Raw genomic sequence first — 17,894 nt, 5'->3', positions numbered from 1 at the left:
GATGGTTGTCATTAAAAAGTCAAAAGAACAACAGGCGCTGGTGGGACTGGGAAAAAAAGGGACACTTCTACACTGTTGGTGGGAATGTAAAATAGTTCACCCTCTATGGAAAGCAGTGTGGCAGTTTCTCAAAGAACTCAAAACTGAACTTGCATACGATTCAGCAATCCCCCTCCTGGGAATATACCCAGAGGAACATAAATCACTACCAAAAAAAACACTGCATGTTTATTGTAGCATTATTCACAGTAGCAGAAACATGGAACCAATCCAGATGCTCATCAAAAGTGGACTGAATAAAGAGAATGTGATACATATATGATAGAATATTATACAGCCATAAAGAACAAAATCATGGTCTTCTCAGAAACTTGGATGCAGCCAGCGACTATCATACTAAGTGAATTATCACAGAAACAAAGAACTGAATACCGCATGTTCTCATTTATAAGGGGGCGCTGAACAGTGGTTACATTAACATAATGGGGGGATTGGCGGGTGCCAGACAATGCTAGGGAAGGGAGGGATGGAAGAGAGAAGGAGGCACATGGCAACACATTGGGTACCTGGTCCACGATCAGGGGAGAGAGGGCCAACTGGAAGCCCAGGCTTCACTGCACACAGCCTGCCTTTGTAGTATCCCCACTTGTACCCTACAACTCTAAAATAAGTAAGTAAATAAATGAATAAAATCATTCTTATGTCTCCACTGGAAAGCTCTAGTCTCTCCTATTAGCTAGCTGCTTGACTGAGACACACTCCTCATTGTTTTGACCTCAGTTTCCTCATACATAAACCACCGATTCTACACTGTAGGCAAAGAAGGCCTTGAAAGCTGTAATCAAGCCAAATTCTAATATACCTTCTACCTTTTCAAAAGTATATGGGCTCTGAACTGTGATTTTACAAATGCATAATTTTAAAGGTACTGTATATTTTTCTTTCTATGGAATTAAATACACATTTATGAAAATTGGAAAGTTTCCCCTGCATTCTTTTTTTGAAGTGTAGTAAAATCACACTAGTGTCCTAAGTTATTTTAATTTTTGTTTTCAGTTAAGAACCAGGAAATGTGAAATATCTGATTGAAAAAGAAAATAAAATATTACTGAATTTATCTTACTTTAATTTTTAAAAACCCTTAATAATGAATTTGGGATCCTTGTGATGATGTACAAATCATACTTTAAATATTCACCTTCCAAATTTACTGATTTAATAAAAATTGTTTTTTTTCTTACTACACTACAACATTTACTGAAATAAGAGATTAACTTTATTTATGTCAAAATCAAGCTACATATTCTTCCACTGTTATTTATTTGGTTTCTACATTGTTGGCAGCAAAGTATTTTTTATTTATTTAAATTAAGATATGGAATCTCCTTTGAATTGCTAGTAGACATTGGAAAGAAGAGAAACACAATATGTATCAGTCATTACTGGCAATGATGATTCTCACCAGCAGTTCTCATCCTTTCACCCATAAAATCAGCATAAAATTGACCTAACATTGCCAGATCAGATCGAGTATCTGGAAAATAATCCTTAGGGAACTGAAAATTCAGTCTTTGTGCATAAAGATGTCAAATCAGATTATTTTTTTCAGAACCCTTTTGTTTCTTCCTTTGCGGTATTGGAAAAGTTGCTACAAAAATGTGTCAGATGTGGTCTAAAGCTAATTACACAGGCAGTAACTAAGTTAATCCATTTCAGATATGGATGCTCATGACTGTAATAAATTTCTGAGGGTTAAATGGTACAGTTCATTTAAGGAAAAGAAATAGGATATTTTCCCCTTTCTAATTAAACCAATATGTGTTATTTTAATGTCCTCCCTTGTTTTTCCTCTGAAAAAACAGAATATACAGAAAAAAATAATTGAGTAAGATATGAGGAGCAGTTATGCAGCAAGACATACTTAAGTAAATGCTACAAACAAAAACAGTAAACTGTAAGGGCTATACTACCATGTTAATGTTCTGGTTTAAGACACAGGTGTAGGAAAATATTCACAAACATTTTCTCAAATGGTGACTGCAAAGTTGAGGTTATTTAAATATCACAGCTCCTTAATTCCATTATTTATGAGAAAGATCCATTTTATATTTCTGCATGAGGATTTGTTTATATAGCTATTGTATTATTTTTTATCAAGATCATAACTTTCATTTAATATTTCATGAAGATTCCATCATACAATTTGTTTTGTGAGATTCAAATCTTAACAGCTACCATTTTGGTAAAACTATATAAATGTATAGTATTTTTTTCTAATTGAGAACATAATTATCCACAGGACATTAATGTGTGAGTATTTTTAGGTGATGTATAATGCATTTCACATTCATTTTAGAAGTATATATCTTTTTCACATGAGAACAGAATCACTTAATATTACCTTCATAAATTTGTAATGTATAGTAATTGCTAATTTCCTACAAGATAAGTGTTTCCTAGATAACTGACAGTCTACTGTTGTTGTAACTCACTTTTGCATGTGTTCCCATACAATAAATGCTTTGGTGTCCTAGTGAAAAAAAAATTTATAATATGTTATTCTTGTCAAAGATGTTTTAAATGAGTTATTTATATTAATTTATATAGAAACTTTAATTCCTTAATAAGTAAAAAGTTTGATTGTAGAAAGCATGCTTTTTTCAAATTATAATATTTAAAAAAAATTATTGAACTTAAGTAAACACATAAGAGGAGCCAGCTCGTGCTAAAAATCTTGCTAGACATTTGTTGAGCTTTGGAATGGAAACTTTTGAAGTTTATATATCCTTGGACTAAAAAAGCAGTATGAAGTAGTAGAAATAATGGATTAGAGCTGTAAATTTTCTCTGATTGAGTACGTAACGTTTGGTAGCCTTGATCCACCAAGTCCTTTTCCTTGGAGTGGGGTTCAACCCTATCTTGTAGGTGGTACTTGCCATTCATATTAGTTTTATCCTGGGCTTTCATAGGGTTTTTTCCAGAAGTAATAATCCATTATATACTATCCTTTTAAACACATTTGAAGTATTCAGAAGTTGTTTGACAGTTGAAATATAAGTATATGACCAAAATATTTATTTGTACTTATAAAAGATAAGAGCTTTATTTTATTGTATGAAATAGGAGATAAATATTGTGAGAAATAATGAAAATGAAAAGCTGATGTGATTTTATAAAACAATATTGATTTATACATATTAATTACTATATATGACATATTGGAAAAATTTCTCTGAAATGCCACGACTATCAATTATATTTTAAATAAGCTGCCTTATACCTACTTGCCAACATCTCTATTTTTGTAAATGTGGGATTTAATTACTGATGTAAAGAAAACATTATTATAGCTTTTATAAATTATTTATTGGGATTTTAAATGGAAGTTTAAGTATTGTATTTTGGTTTAGTCCCTTAGGAGTATAAAATATTTGATTACATATTTACTACATTTATATTTTTCTTTTCAAACTAAAACCAATATTTTTGTAAGTGCAGTTAAAACTGAAAATTCAAAGTTTGGAATTTTAAAATCTAAGATATATGAATAAAAGTGAGTTGCTAAAAGAAATATAGTAATGATTTTTAATAACCTGGCCAAGTTAGTAATTTCATTTGTTTCTATTGCAAAGGTCATTAAAACCTTGAAAAGATACAAATATTTAGCTTGATAGAGGAGAAGAAATGAATCTTATCAACTGTAAATGTTTAAAGAAAAATTTAAATATTATAATGAATGTAGCTTTGACAGTTTTAAGGCTATTTAATCAAGCCTGTTGCTTTAACTGTGTTCTTTTGCCTCTATTTAATGATATGTGTTAATTATTTACAGATCCTGTGGTACTGTGGAAATTTCCGGAGGACTTTGGAGACCAGGTTGGAACCACGTAATTAAAAAAACAAAAAAAAAACTTGAAACTGGAGTATTACAATTATGACTACTATTACTGCTGCTTTGTTGATGCTACTACTACTGTACATGGATCATTAAAATTGTTTTCTCTTGATCAACTGTGAAGGAAAAAAGGGCAGATTAGATGGAAGAATCTTTTAAAGTTACCAAGTAGATGGGCTATAAAGAAGCTCTTGTATTGAAATGTATAGGGACTATATGTTTAAAGTTTCAACATGTTTTATACTCTTTTTTGTATGTTTTTTAATTTTAAATATGTTGGTACAGTTCAGGAATTTTATACTCTTAATTCGTCTTTAAAATATATATTTGAAAATATAGAAAAACTTGACAATATTAAATCTTAGTTGAATGCACTTTTATTATTTCTGTCTACTTAGAAGTAACTGTAACTACTATATGTAATCAGTTCTTTCTTAGTCACAGTAATATCTGAATCATAGAATTTGAATTATCAATATTTTCTTATTTAAAAATTTTTATCTATAGTTTTACTTTCTTAAAGAGATATGGCATGGGAAACTGCTGGATGAATTTATTCCACTTTTATTTTCAGTCTCCTATAATTCCTTAAATACTTAGTGTGACCAAAATGATGAAGTATTTTTATGTAACATATAAAAATAAAAAAATCTTTAAAATATGTTATATATATATATTTTTTTAAAATCAATATTTTTTATTTTAATATTGTGGGGTACAGTTAAGGGTTAGGTATACAAATATGCTTCTTTCAGGCACCCTTGTTGATAAGGTGTGTCTCCCCATAAAATATATGTTATATATTTTTAATTATAAGATACTGTTATCTATCATTATGTAATCATGGTTAATACAAATTTGAGGGTTTTTAACCATTAATTTTTTGCTTCTTTTATTATTTTGACACAGTTTTAACTCACATGTAATAATTTACATATTTATGTGGCACATTGATATTTGGATACGTGTATACATCAAATAAGTGTAATTAGCATATTCATCACCTCACATATTTACCTTGTGCTGGGAACATTCAATCTACTTTTCCAGCTATTTGAAAAAATGAAATACATTGTTGTTAATTATAGTTACACTACAGTTCTATAGAACACTTGACACTCACTATTCTTTCTATCTAGCTATCATTTGTATCCATTAGCCAACTTATCCTACCCCTGCCTTCCCTTCCAAGCCTCTAGTAACCACTATTGTACTCTTTACTTCTATGAGATCAATTTTTCAAGGTTCTGTATTTGAGTGAGAATATGCAGTATTTGTCTTTCTGTGCCTGGTTTATTTCACTGAACATAATGTCCTTCAAGTTCATCCATACTGCCATGAATGACAGATTTTGGTCTTTTTAATGGCTAAATTGTATTCCATTGTATATACAAACCACATTTTTTAATCCATTCATCTGTTGATGGATGGACTCTTAGATTGATTCCATATCTTGACTATTGTGAATAATGCTTCAAAAACATAGGAGTGCAGATGCAAGGGCGGGACCCCCCAAAACCCAGAATTTATTTATAAAAAAAAGTGTATTCTTGCATATTTAAGCTTCAGTCACCTTCCATGTACTCTCCATTTGATGCAGTACACCTATGGAGACACTTCTTCCACTCCTCAAAACAGTTTTTGAACTTATCAATTTTGATGCCTTTTAGTGCTTCTGCTGCTTTTTTGTTTCATCTCTTCCACATTGGCAAAACATTTCCCTTTGAGGACTTTTTTCATCTGGGGAAACAAAAAAAGTTACTCTGGGTGAAATCAGGTGAAAAGGGAAGTTGGGGCGATGGGAGTCATGCCATTTTTGGTCAGAAATGCTGAGGACTCTGCAGTGTGGGCATGTGCGTAGTTGGGGTGGAAGAACCGGTCACCTGTTTGCCACAACTCGGACTGTTTCCTCTAAAAATTGTGATGCAGCCCCCTCAAAACTTCCAGATAGAAACTGATGGTTCCTAGAACACTTACCTAGCAGGGGAAAACTGTACGACAAAGGGCCCACCCTCCAAAAAGATAATTCTGTTTTTTTAGGTTTCCCCCTTGTTTCTCTTTGACATACTGATTTCCTTTCCTTTGGCTATTATTCAGTTGTGGAATTGATGGATCATATGGTAGTTCTGTTTTTAGTTTCTAAAGGAATCTCCTTACTGTATTTCATAATGGTTGTACTAATTTACATTTTACCAACAGTAGATAAGTTCCTCTTTCTCTGTGACCTCACCAGCATTTATTATTTTTTGTCTTATTATAGTCTTTTAACTGGGGTGAGATGATATCTCATTGTTGTTTTAATTTGCATTTCCCAGATGATTAGTGACGTTGAGCAATTTTTCTTGTATCTGTTGGCTATGTAGGTCTTCTTTTGAGACATGTGTATTCAGCTCATTTGTCCATTTTTAACTGGATAATGAAGATGTTGATAATGATAATTTGCTGGTGAGCTGTTTGAGTTTCCTTTATATTTTGGATATTTATCTCTTATCTTATGAATAACTTATATTCTCTCCCATTCTGTGGTTGTCTCTTCACTTTGTTGGTTCTTTCTTATACTGTGCTGAAACTTTTTAGTTTGATATAACCCAATTTGTCTATTTTTGCTTTTGTTACCTGTGCTTTTGAGATCCTCTTTATAAAATCTTTGCCCAGACCGATATCCGAAAGCATTTCTCCTATGTTTTCTTCTAGTGGTTTCATACATAGTTTCAGGTCTTACATTATACAAATTTAAGTTTTTTTATTTTTTATATTTGCATCAGGGTCTCACTCTGTTGCCCAGGCCAGACTCTGGTGGTGTGATCACAGTTCACTGCAGCCTCAACCTCCTGGGCTCAGGTGATCCTTCTGTCTTAGGCTCCTGAGTAGCTGGGACAGGTGTGTGCCACCACTCCTGGCTATGTTGCTGGTCTCGAACTCCTGGGCTCAAGTGATCTTGCCTCAGCCTCCTAAAGTGTTGTGATTACAAGTGTGAACCATTACAACCAGTCATGAATTTAAGTCTTAAGAGAAATAAATATTTTTTGCTGGATACTCGATGAGCAGTTTCCTTTCTGTTGTCTTCAAAGGAATGGAATAAAGCAATCTTGTCCCTGTTAAGATTATAATACCACAAACTTACTATAATTGTGTTCACAGATATAATTCTCACAACTTACAAAAATGAAAGCTGATAAAATACTTGTTTAAAGCAATTCATTTAGAAATAAGCATACAGACATGTGATTTGGAATGCATGTGAAACAATAATTTTCTAGATATGAAAGTCAATCTGAAAGACTTACAAATTACACTGAAAAAATTAGTTAAATAGATATGTTAAATATTAATTAGATCTGGTGTACCCTACTATGGTATCATATAAAAGGAAGGCATATACTCTTAATTTGATTTTAGATTTTTAAAGAAATAATAGATTTATAAATATATTAAGTATACAAAAGAAATTCCTATGGTGAAGACATAACTTCGATATAAAAAGTTTAATTAGGTTTGTTCCTAAGTAGCTTATGGTTAGATTAGAGCCTTGCTCACTCATTTTGCCATACTGACATAATTTTTTCTTGTTCTTCTCAATTCATTCTTGTCTACTGTGGCCAAAGAGCAAGCCTCCTGTCCCTGCTCAGGTCTTTTTTAAAAAAATTTTTACCTTTCAAACTGCAAAGTGCCTTGGTAATTTTTAGGGGATTTGGAGACTCCTGACTTTGGGTTCATGTAAGAGTAATAATATACTTGTTGGGCCCAGCTAAGATAAAAGTTTCAGTGAGACCAACTATTGTTGTTTCTCTTGATGACTGGTAAACTGGTGCTTGGAATTTTTTAGTTGAGATTTAATTGTTCTGTTTCCAAAATTCGCTTGAAATGACATCCCATTGTCCTCATTTATTTTAATACTCCTTGCCCTCTTTTTAAAAATATTATTGTTGTAGTTTTTTTCTCAGTATCTTTATAATTTAAAAGCAATGTGTTATTTATTTATTTGTTTGTTTGTTTATTGAGTCAGAATCTCACTTTGTTGCCCAGATTGGAGTGCAGTGGCATGCTCACGGCCACCCCAGTGTCAACCTGCCTTGCTCAGGTGATCCTTCCACCTTAGCCTTCCAAGTAGCTGGAACTACAGGTGCGCGCTACCACACCCAGCTAATTTTTTGATATGTTGTAGAGATGAGGTCTCATCAAGTTGCCCAGGCTGGTCTCGAATCCCTGGGCTCAGGCAATCCTCTCGCCTCAGCCTCCCAAAGTGCTGGGGTTAAGACTTGAGCCACCGCGCCTGGCCAGCAGTGTGTGATTTAATCCAGAGGAATCATATTATACTATTACCCCTTTGATTCTACCACATGAAATTGTTGACCCACATAGGCATTGGTTTATTTTGTGCTTTAGAGTGTGCTTTCCTTTTTTTTGGCAATTGAAGAATCAGTGGGATAACTCATATAGCTTTTCAGGAATTGTAATTAAATTTTTTTTTTTTTTTGGATACAGTGGAGGGTTTTGTATCAGAGAGTACTGGGAGATGAAACTATAAAAATAAATGGGACTGGGTTTTTGTACAGTTTGCCTTGCTAAAGAATTGGTTCTTCAAATGAACTTGAAGATTAATCTGGGAGAGATTTCAGTATGGATTGATTGAGGTAAAAACTGAAGACAAGGAAATTAGGTGGCTATTTTAGTAGTGAGAAGTAAGAAGAATCTGAAAGAGCTGGTTACATTAGAAATTAAATAGAGAACAACCATTAAGGATAAAAAAGATTTCATGAAGTTTATTTTTGAGGGGACGGGGAAAGAGGGGAGAAGACTAGTAAAGAGAAGATGATGGGTTTGATGGAGAATATTTGCAACCTAAGAAAATACAGAGATGTGGATATTCAAGTGTAAGGATTGCCACAGAGGTGTAGGAATAGGGTTTCATATTGTAGGCAAAGCTATTAATCAGAAACCAAGGATGCAAGCCCATTAAAATTGAGTGAACTTTTAAAAAACAATTTTCATAGGTTTTTTAAAGAGTCGAATATTATCAAATAAGGCAAAAATCATGTTTTATTTCATTGTGTGCTCATGTTCAAGAACAAACTGACTCTTTAAGATATCTCAGAGGTCTGACAGGTCAAAACTAATTTCATCAGCATCATTGTCACCATGATATTTATGTTATTTGTGTTAACATTCATTGAATTCATGATTGCTGTTATAAAATGAATCCATACCTCTTTTAACAATTTTTCAGATTAAATTTCTAACATAACACATTTCAGTAGTTATACATTTTGAGTAGCTCTTCAGAGTCCTTAATAAGGCCCAAGAATGTGAATAAGCTCAGAGTTTTAACAACAAAGCAAAGCCCAAGAACTGCTGTTTTAGGACAAAATTATTCTTTTTCTTTGAAAAACAAAGGCATCTGCTTTGTTGTTTCTTTGCCATTATTGTCCCTAGTGTAGTCTTAAACACTCATAGTAATTATAACTTTTAATCTAAGTGACTAATGTCTGTCAGGAAAAAAAGAAAGAAGCAACATCTTGGGGTGGATAATTGAGAACTTTCAGTCATACTTAGGCATTTTTACAGACTCCCAGAGCTCATGAATTCTGATAATACAATTTTCTGCAGCTGTGTACCTCTTTTATGTCTCCGTAAAATAGGACGTTTGTTAACATGACTCAGAGGTATTGCCTTTCTATACCATACAAAACTAAGAAAAAGTATATAGACAAATTATGTTTAGTAGTCCATGTTTTAGTATTCTGTCTTAGGATTTAATCAATTTAATATCAGTCGGACATTTTGATTACCTAAAGATTTTGAAAATTATGTTCAAAAAGATGTGCTACAGAATAAAATTACTATTTAAATAAACTTTAACAAAATAATCATTAAATTTTCCTGAAGAGAAATTTACATTTTATATAACCTAAAGCATATGTCATGAATTTGCTTAGTTGTTCAGTAACCTGTGTAAGTTTGGGGAAAACAAGCTCCCGTAGAATAAATTGTATGCTTGCACTATACTTAACATTGCTGAATCAGAGAAGACACAGCTATTTTTATTAAGCCAAAATTATAATGCTTGATGGACTTTCTAAATATTTATCTTAATAATGTGAATTTGAGTTATCTAAGAATAACTATTTTTAATGTCTAGCTCATTCGAAGTATTAGTTCAGTTTTCTATTTTATAGGTCTTTTAGGAATATTCTATTTATGTACATATCTGTCTTTAAGTCAGTCAGAACAAAGTATCTCTAATTTGTATGACTTTATAATTTAGTTTGTTGATACTCTCTAGAGATAGGGAAACATTTCACATTAACACAAGAGCAAGAGTTTCTGTGAAATATGGATATATAATCTTACAGACTGTCATTCTTGGTGATATTTTTAGGTATATTGTATATAACGTACAGATGATATAGAAACATAGGGAAGTTGAAAGATAGAATTTTAAAAGTAGTGCTGTATTTTCAAGGCCTTTTAAGTTATGTTTCTGATCATTACTCTGAAATCAGAGATGGAACATTTTGCCAAATACTGAACAAATGAGTCTCAATCTAGACAATTAGCATGTAGCTTTAGCTGCCTTAAGAACTTAAATTACTCAGAGCACTTTGCAAGGTGCTTGTCTGGTATAATAAGGCTGTAAAGAAGACGTGGTTCTTGCCTTCCAGCAGCCTATTAGGAAAAGGAAGATTGGAATGGGAATCAGAAGTGAGCTATTGCTCTGGCTCTGCTTCTAACTTGAGTGCATGGCAGATTCTCATGGAGAGGTTGGTGGCTAGGAGGAGTGGAGGGCCGAGAAGGTGACCTTTAAGCTTATTCCTTGGTCACTGAGGTTTTTTTTCTTTAGTTGGTCCTCTTCTCGAGGTGAGAGTGGAGTACACCGACATATAGGATAACTGAGTGTGATAGCCTGTTGTAATGGAAATATAGAATGATGATGTTACTTCATGATTTAAAGTTGAGGTAGAGTGATCATTAGAGTTTAGAATGTTATTCTTTCATTTAATTGAAGACTTTCTTTTTTTTTGATAATGTAGATTTGAGTATGAATCCTAACCCTGTCAGTTGCATGGTTTTTGCCATTAGAAAATTATCTATCCCCTGCTATGAATTACATATTATTTACTTCACAGGATTCACTGTAGGATTTAAGATCTGTATGAAGCACTGGGGTAGGTATTCAGCAAATGAGAGGGCATGGTGAAACTTCTTATATACAGTACCTGTTTTTTTCTCAGATCTTGTTTCCTTTTGTTGTGATATTTCTGTTTTTACTTCCCTTTTCCGTTATGTTTATTCTTTTGCATAGTTCAGTTCTAATTATTCATAAAATTCAGCTTGAAGATTAATCCTTCTTTGAAGGCTTTCTGAACTTCTTGGGCAACCTGTCCAGTCTGCATTCTGAAGACTCATATATACCTCTACATTCTACAGTTATATTTCTTTTTTTTATTTTGCATCTCTATCTTCCTTAGGCTGTATGTATGTTTCTTGAAGGAAAAGGGGCAAAATCTTTTTATTTTTTAATCTCCACATCTAGTAGAGAGACACATGAGAAGACATGAATAAGTGTGTTTTGAATGGCTATTTGAATGAGTGACAGGTCAAACAAGGTGAATAAACTCATGATACGCTATTTTCAATCTTCTTGGAAAAATAGTAGACAAGGTAATCTACTAAAATGGATGGAATTGAGAGTGGTGTTTAACCTTAAATTTAGAAAGATTTCAAACTTGTCTTATAGCAAATATAATAAGTATTCATCAAAGTATGAATGAAGAGATGTGGCTTAGCAGAGGGGTTAGACAGCAAGAAGATTAAGTAGGTCCTTGATTAACTGTTCATCATAGTACCTGTGTGCTCTTCCCCCTACTCCTTATTTCTATAGAAGGCAAATTTAAATTTCCATATATATTTGACTACCTAGTATGTGCTCCCATGATAAAAGGTAATAAAAATGCATTTAGAGAATTTTAGAAAAGTATGTATATTATATAATTATTTTAAATCACAACAATAATAAAACTTGTATTAATTAAGCAAGTCTTGGTAGAAATTATATGGAAACAGTGTGAACTATAATTCTAATAATGGATAGTAGTAAGAAATTGTATATTATATTGTAATAGCAGAGTATTTTAAATTTTACCCTTCGACTGTATCTTCATAGGTCTTTATAACTATAGGCAGCAAGCTAGTTAGCTGATACTCAATCCAATATACTCAGCACTGTATACAACTTTCTTTTCATGTTCAACAATGTTTAATGACTGGTATACATGGTTTAGGAGAATGCTGATTATATTATTTACATTTTTGTGCACGTATATTAAAAATATTTCTTTAGTGTTTTAAAAGATATTTGGTCTGAATGATTAAAGACTTTCATAATTTGAAGATGAGGTACACTGATCCTTGGGCACTCTATAATTTTGCTTCTGCATTAGTTATGAAAGGTTCTAGATTATTCAGAAATAATTTATTAAATCCTAATACTTTCAAAATTAATATTTAAATAATTGTATATTTCTTAAAAATTGGATTTTTTTTGCTTGTTTGGGCTTGATTCTGTCTTCTTTTAACTACCAGTTCATTACATCAGATACAGAAAAAAGAATTTAATTGCATTCTGTACCAACTATTGTTTTTCCAAATGGAAAGAATGAAATTTCTTGAATCAGTTTTTGAAGTGTGATAGTAAATTTTTATTTCACTGCCCCATGAATATATATATTATATATGAGCTTGTAGTTTATATTTTATAATTTTCAGTGAAACAATAATTTGTAAAAAGAGTCGATTGGTAGATGTAAGAGAATTATAATTATATAATTGCTGCTTACTTTGTTTCATATCTCCAAAATTTTATCAGTTATCTATTTTAATAACCCTAAAATATCAATTATTTTTTAGCTGCTTTGTAGATATACACAATATTATCATTTTGGTATATATGTATGAATAAAAAGATAAATCAGAATAAAACATAAGGGGCAAGCATCTGGAAAAGTGTATAAAAATAAATTTAAGGTCATCAAAATTATATCTTTCTATCTATCTATATATCTATCTATATAGATACAGATTTTTTTTCTTTTCAGGTGCGGTGTTAGAAAACTCAAGGCAAAACATAATCACATTCTTATTTTATCTGCATGCTTGTTTTATATTTTCTAATGTTAAAATCTTATTGCCAGAAAAATAATTGTTATTTTAGAAATTTTGCCTTTTTAGCTGAGATATTTGCTAGAAAACAGAGCTATGATTTAGCAAAGACCTATTGAAAAGAATATTTTTGCACACATTTTAGATAATAAATTGTATTTGAAAACCCCTGTAAAAAAATGACCATTTTTTTTTTTTTTTTGCTGAAGGGTGAACAGATTTTACTTTAATGAGCTGTTAGAGGTAAAATTCTTATCGATTTTTATGATAGTGAAATTATTGTATTCTAACAATGTAAATGACCCAGGCTAAAACTGGAAGGTCTGACGTTACTCAGCAACCTTTGGAAATGAAATAATAATAGATGATGCTGACTGAAATAGATAAATGTGGTTTACAAAAGCTTGTTCTTTATTAAGCAGTAAACATTTGGCAAAAGTGAAATTGGAATTTAGTCCTATAAAAGGTTCTCAGTCTTTGAGGGAAACAGAGTGGAGAAATTATTATTATTTTGAAAGCAGGATTTATTGAGAGGACAGAAGAACTCCCACAGTGGGAGGGGACCGGAAGGGGTTGCCTGAGAAATTATTTTTTTAAGGTAACATGACATAAACTCGTGAAATAGAAGCAGTTCTTCCAAAGTCAAGAGAAAAAACTTAAATATAATACTAATGATATGAAAGTTTCTCTGCCAGCTCAAAATTGTAATATTTTAAATTTATCTTTAATTTAAAGAGAAGTTAAAGTTAATTAACTGAAACAAAGAATGAAAACAACAAGAGTAACATTTTTCAGTGTTACTTGATGGAAAATAATAGGTCCTTCAAAGTTGGCATAAAGTCATTATTCACATAGAATACGTTACTTTGAAATAATCTTACTTATAACTGTATATTGCTTTAAAAATCACTTTTAGAGGAGCTTTTTTGAAAGAATAGGTGTAAGTTGAGTGGGGCTTGTGGGTTATAAAATGGGTAGCTTCATGAATTGCCACTTTATCTCTCTGGTGATTTTTGTTTTTCCCTCCCCCTTTCACATTATTAATAGATAAATTGTTTAAAGGTAATATTGCCAGGTTGCTTATGAATGAGCACAACTTAAGCCTGAAATATAGTTTGGGAGAACAAGTAGATATGAAGGCTCTTCGTTATTAAAATTTTTAAGTTTAAAAAAATTGTGTGTTAGCTGAAAAATATTGAATTTGATCAACATATGGTACCAGCTAGACTCACGTCCACCCGTTCTTTTGTTATCTTGTTATTGTTATAAGGCTTAATGACAGTTGTAAGCCATAGTTCTGGATGTGGGGGTTAGTCCACCCTGGGGAGAAGAGGAGGAAACAGCAGTGTGGATTATGGAAATATGGATTGATCTAAAAAGAAACCTCTTGTAAAAGAATGGGGCTCAAAGAAAAGCTAGGAGAGACTGATGAAAAGATGATGGAATATGATGTGAAAATGATCATTTGAATTCTTGCCTTTCATTCCCAGCTGCTATGTTTTGGAGAAAAGGAATGCATTTGTATATTAAGAGAGAACTAAAAGAGTCCAGATGAATAGTTTTACTTATTAGATATATTTTCATTTTGATTAGGATATACTCTGTGCATTTTAATAGACTTTGCACATGTTAGATATTTGAAATCTTAAAGACATAATGTTAGGTATAATATTTCATAGACATGTTTTACGTAGTGTACACTATTTTCTTAATATCTGGCCTTTATTAAATAGACCTAATTTTAAAAATTAACTTTATGGTTGCTATATTTAGGTATTTTAACCAGTAGTAATGAATGTTTTTTAAAATATGAATTATTTTGTTACTTTCTAATTTAGTTCAAATACACAGTTACATGTTTGTATACATGTTTTTAAGATAAATGATAATACTGCAGCTTATCTTGGTGAGTCAATACAAAGTAGTAACATACAACTTTGTCCTTATCTTGTTTAACCTGATAAGACAAAATGCAGTCTAGTAGTCATTTTTATAAAATGCAGACACAGTGTCCATGTGGTTTTAACCAGTTTCTGATGTGTTCCCTGACTCTAAAGTTTGGAAAAAGTCAAGGAGAAATTTAGCATGAAAGTGTAAAAATGAGGCATTTCGGAGGAGGATTATATTTTGAAGGAAGATAATATTTTCAATTTTGGATATGCCAGGAATTCTAGTAGGAATGTCTTTTAAGTCGTAGGAAAGTTTTGAATGGAGTTCAGGAGAGGATGATGATGTGCCATTTACTTACCAAGCAAGGTTTAGAGAGAGAGAAGAATCTCAGAGAACATCTGCTCTTATGGACCCAATCTATTTCATTAAATCCATAATGAGAAACATAATTTGATAATCATACCCTGTGACTTTTATACATATTTTGGTTTATAATAGATGGACAATATACTTAACTTCCTCCTCTGGATTTAGCCAGCTGGGATCATTTAATATATTTTGCACTGTAAATTACAATAGTCTGAAAATGTTACATGATTGTCCATGGAGTTAAATCAGGAAAAAATTGTGTCTTCATTATTTATAGGATATGGGACATGAAGGAGGAAGAGTAACATCAAATAACTCCAAGTTGAGAGCCTTAGGACATGAAAGAAGTAACAGAATATGAAATTAAGCACAGAGCTTGTTCAAATAACCACTAATTGAGTGTGACTAGAGTGTGAGATATATAGTGCTTGATACTGAGACTACAAAGGTAGTTGGACCAGATTATGAAGAAATGTGTATATATGCTGTGTTCCTTGGCATTGGCTTATAGGAAATAACCACACAAATAGTGTATATTAAGAAGATTTTCAAATCACATCTATATTTTAGGAAGGTAACTTTAGGTTAGGTGCTTTGGATTGGAGAAAAAGAGCCTGTCTGAGACATGGAGATAATTAGAAGACTATGGAAATTGTTCAAGAGACTGTAGAAAGCCTAAGGAAGAGTCAGAGAAAGTGGGCAAATAATGGATTTCAGATTTTCTTCCTTTTTTATTTTATTGCAGAGAAACAGATACGTGAGAACTCTATCCTCTTAAGAGATCTTTATATATTTTTAAGAGTACAATGTAGCATTGTTAACTTTAAGTATGGTGTTGTACAAAGGATCTCTAGAATGTATTCATCTTGTATAACTGAAATTTGTGTTTGTTGGACAGCAACTCCCCACTTGTCTTTCTCCACAGTCCATGGCAATCACCATTCTACTTTCTACTTCTGTATTGGACTATTTTTGATATCGCATATAAGAGGAATCATGTAGCATTTGTCTTTCTGAGACTGGCTTATTTTACATGGCATAATATCCTCAAAGTTCATTCATGTTGTTGCATATAGCAATAGTTCCTTTTTTAAGCTAAATAATAACATATTTTCATTATCTTTTCATCTATTGATAGATATTTAGGCTGTTTCCTCATCTTGGCTATTGCAAATAATGCTGCAGTAAATATGGGAGTGGAGCTCTTTGAGATCCTGATTTCAGTTATTTTGGATAAGTACCCAAGTGTGGGATTGTTGGATCATATGATCAGTTTTAAATTTTTTGAGAAACTGTTTTCCATAGCTGCTGTATTATTTTATATTGCCACCAGTAGTGCACAAGGGTTTCACTTTCTCTGTATCCTCTCCAACACTTATCTTTTGTTTATTTGATTTTTGGTAATGGGCGTTCTAGCACGTATGAAGCAATTTTCTCCTGTGGTTTTGATTTGCATTTCCTTCATAATTATTGATCTTGAGCATCTTTTCATGTACTTGTTACCCATTTGTATATCATCTTAGGAGAATGTCTATTTAAGCCTATTTTTTTTTTTTTTTTTTTGAGTTGGAGTCTCACTCGGTCGCCCAGACTGGAGTGCAGTGGCTGCTCCTGGCCACCACAGCCTCGCCTGCTGGGCTCCGGCGATCCTTCCACCTCAGCCTTCCAAGTAGCCGGAATTACAGGCATGCACTACCACGCCCTGCTGATTTTTTTGATTTATTGTAGAGATGAGGTCTCGCTGCCCAGGCGGGTCTTGAACCCGCGGGCTCAGGCAATCCACTCACCCCAGCCTCCCAAAGGCGCGGGATTACAGGCTGAGCCACCGAGCCCGGCTAAGCCTAATTTTTAATCAGTCTTTGTTTATTTATTTGTTTTTGCTATTGAGTTGTGAGTGTTCTTTATATATTTTGAATAGTAACCCCTTATTATGGCTTGCACATATTTTCTTACATTTTATTGGTTGGCTTTTCACTCTTTTGATTGTTTTCTTTGCTGTACAGATTTTTAGTCTGATGTGATCTTACTTGTCTATTTTTCTTTGATGCCTGTGCATATATCCATGGACATCCATATCATATATTTATGATTGATGTTATATCTAATAAATAATTATCAAGGCCAGTGTCATGAGGCTTTTCCCATGTGTTTTCTTCTAAGAGTTTTACACTTTCAGGTCTTATGTTTAAGTTTTTTTTTTTTTCACTCAACTCTGGTTAATGAGCCTCAAAATTCTGTGACAGATTTTTGGTTAAGTTGTTTTTATTAAAAAGTACTGATTTTAAAAACGAATAATCTAAAAAATCCCTGCCATACAAAAAACTCAAAACAGTACACAAAACATTCTTCTTCCTTCTGAAGGTTTTGCAATGCATAGTTATTATTAACTTGTCTTTTACTGTTAATTTTAAATGATCAGTTGAGACAAACAGTTCTGAGAGAGGTTCTTTTACCAATGACTAAGACTGCAGTGACAGGTATTAGGGATAATATTCATTTAGCTTTCTGTGCTTTCTGGGAAGACTTGGTGACCTTCCCATTCTATCAGCCTTCATGTTCGCTTGCTGGTCTCAAATTTCTA

Source organism: Carlito syrichta, unplaced genomic scaffold (assembly GCF_000164805.1).
Source record: "Carlito syrichta isolate Samal-C Ts95f unplaced genomic scaffold, Tarsius_syrichta-2.0.1 Scaffold289192, whole genome shotgun sequence".
In the NCBI taxonomy this organism is placed as follows: domain Eukaryota; kingdom Metazoa; phylum Chordata; class Mammalia; order Primates; family Tarsiidae; genus Carlito; species Carlito syrichta.
The sequence above is the reverse complement of the archived record's forward strand: the minus strand, read 5'-3'. Positions refer to the sequence as shown.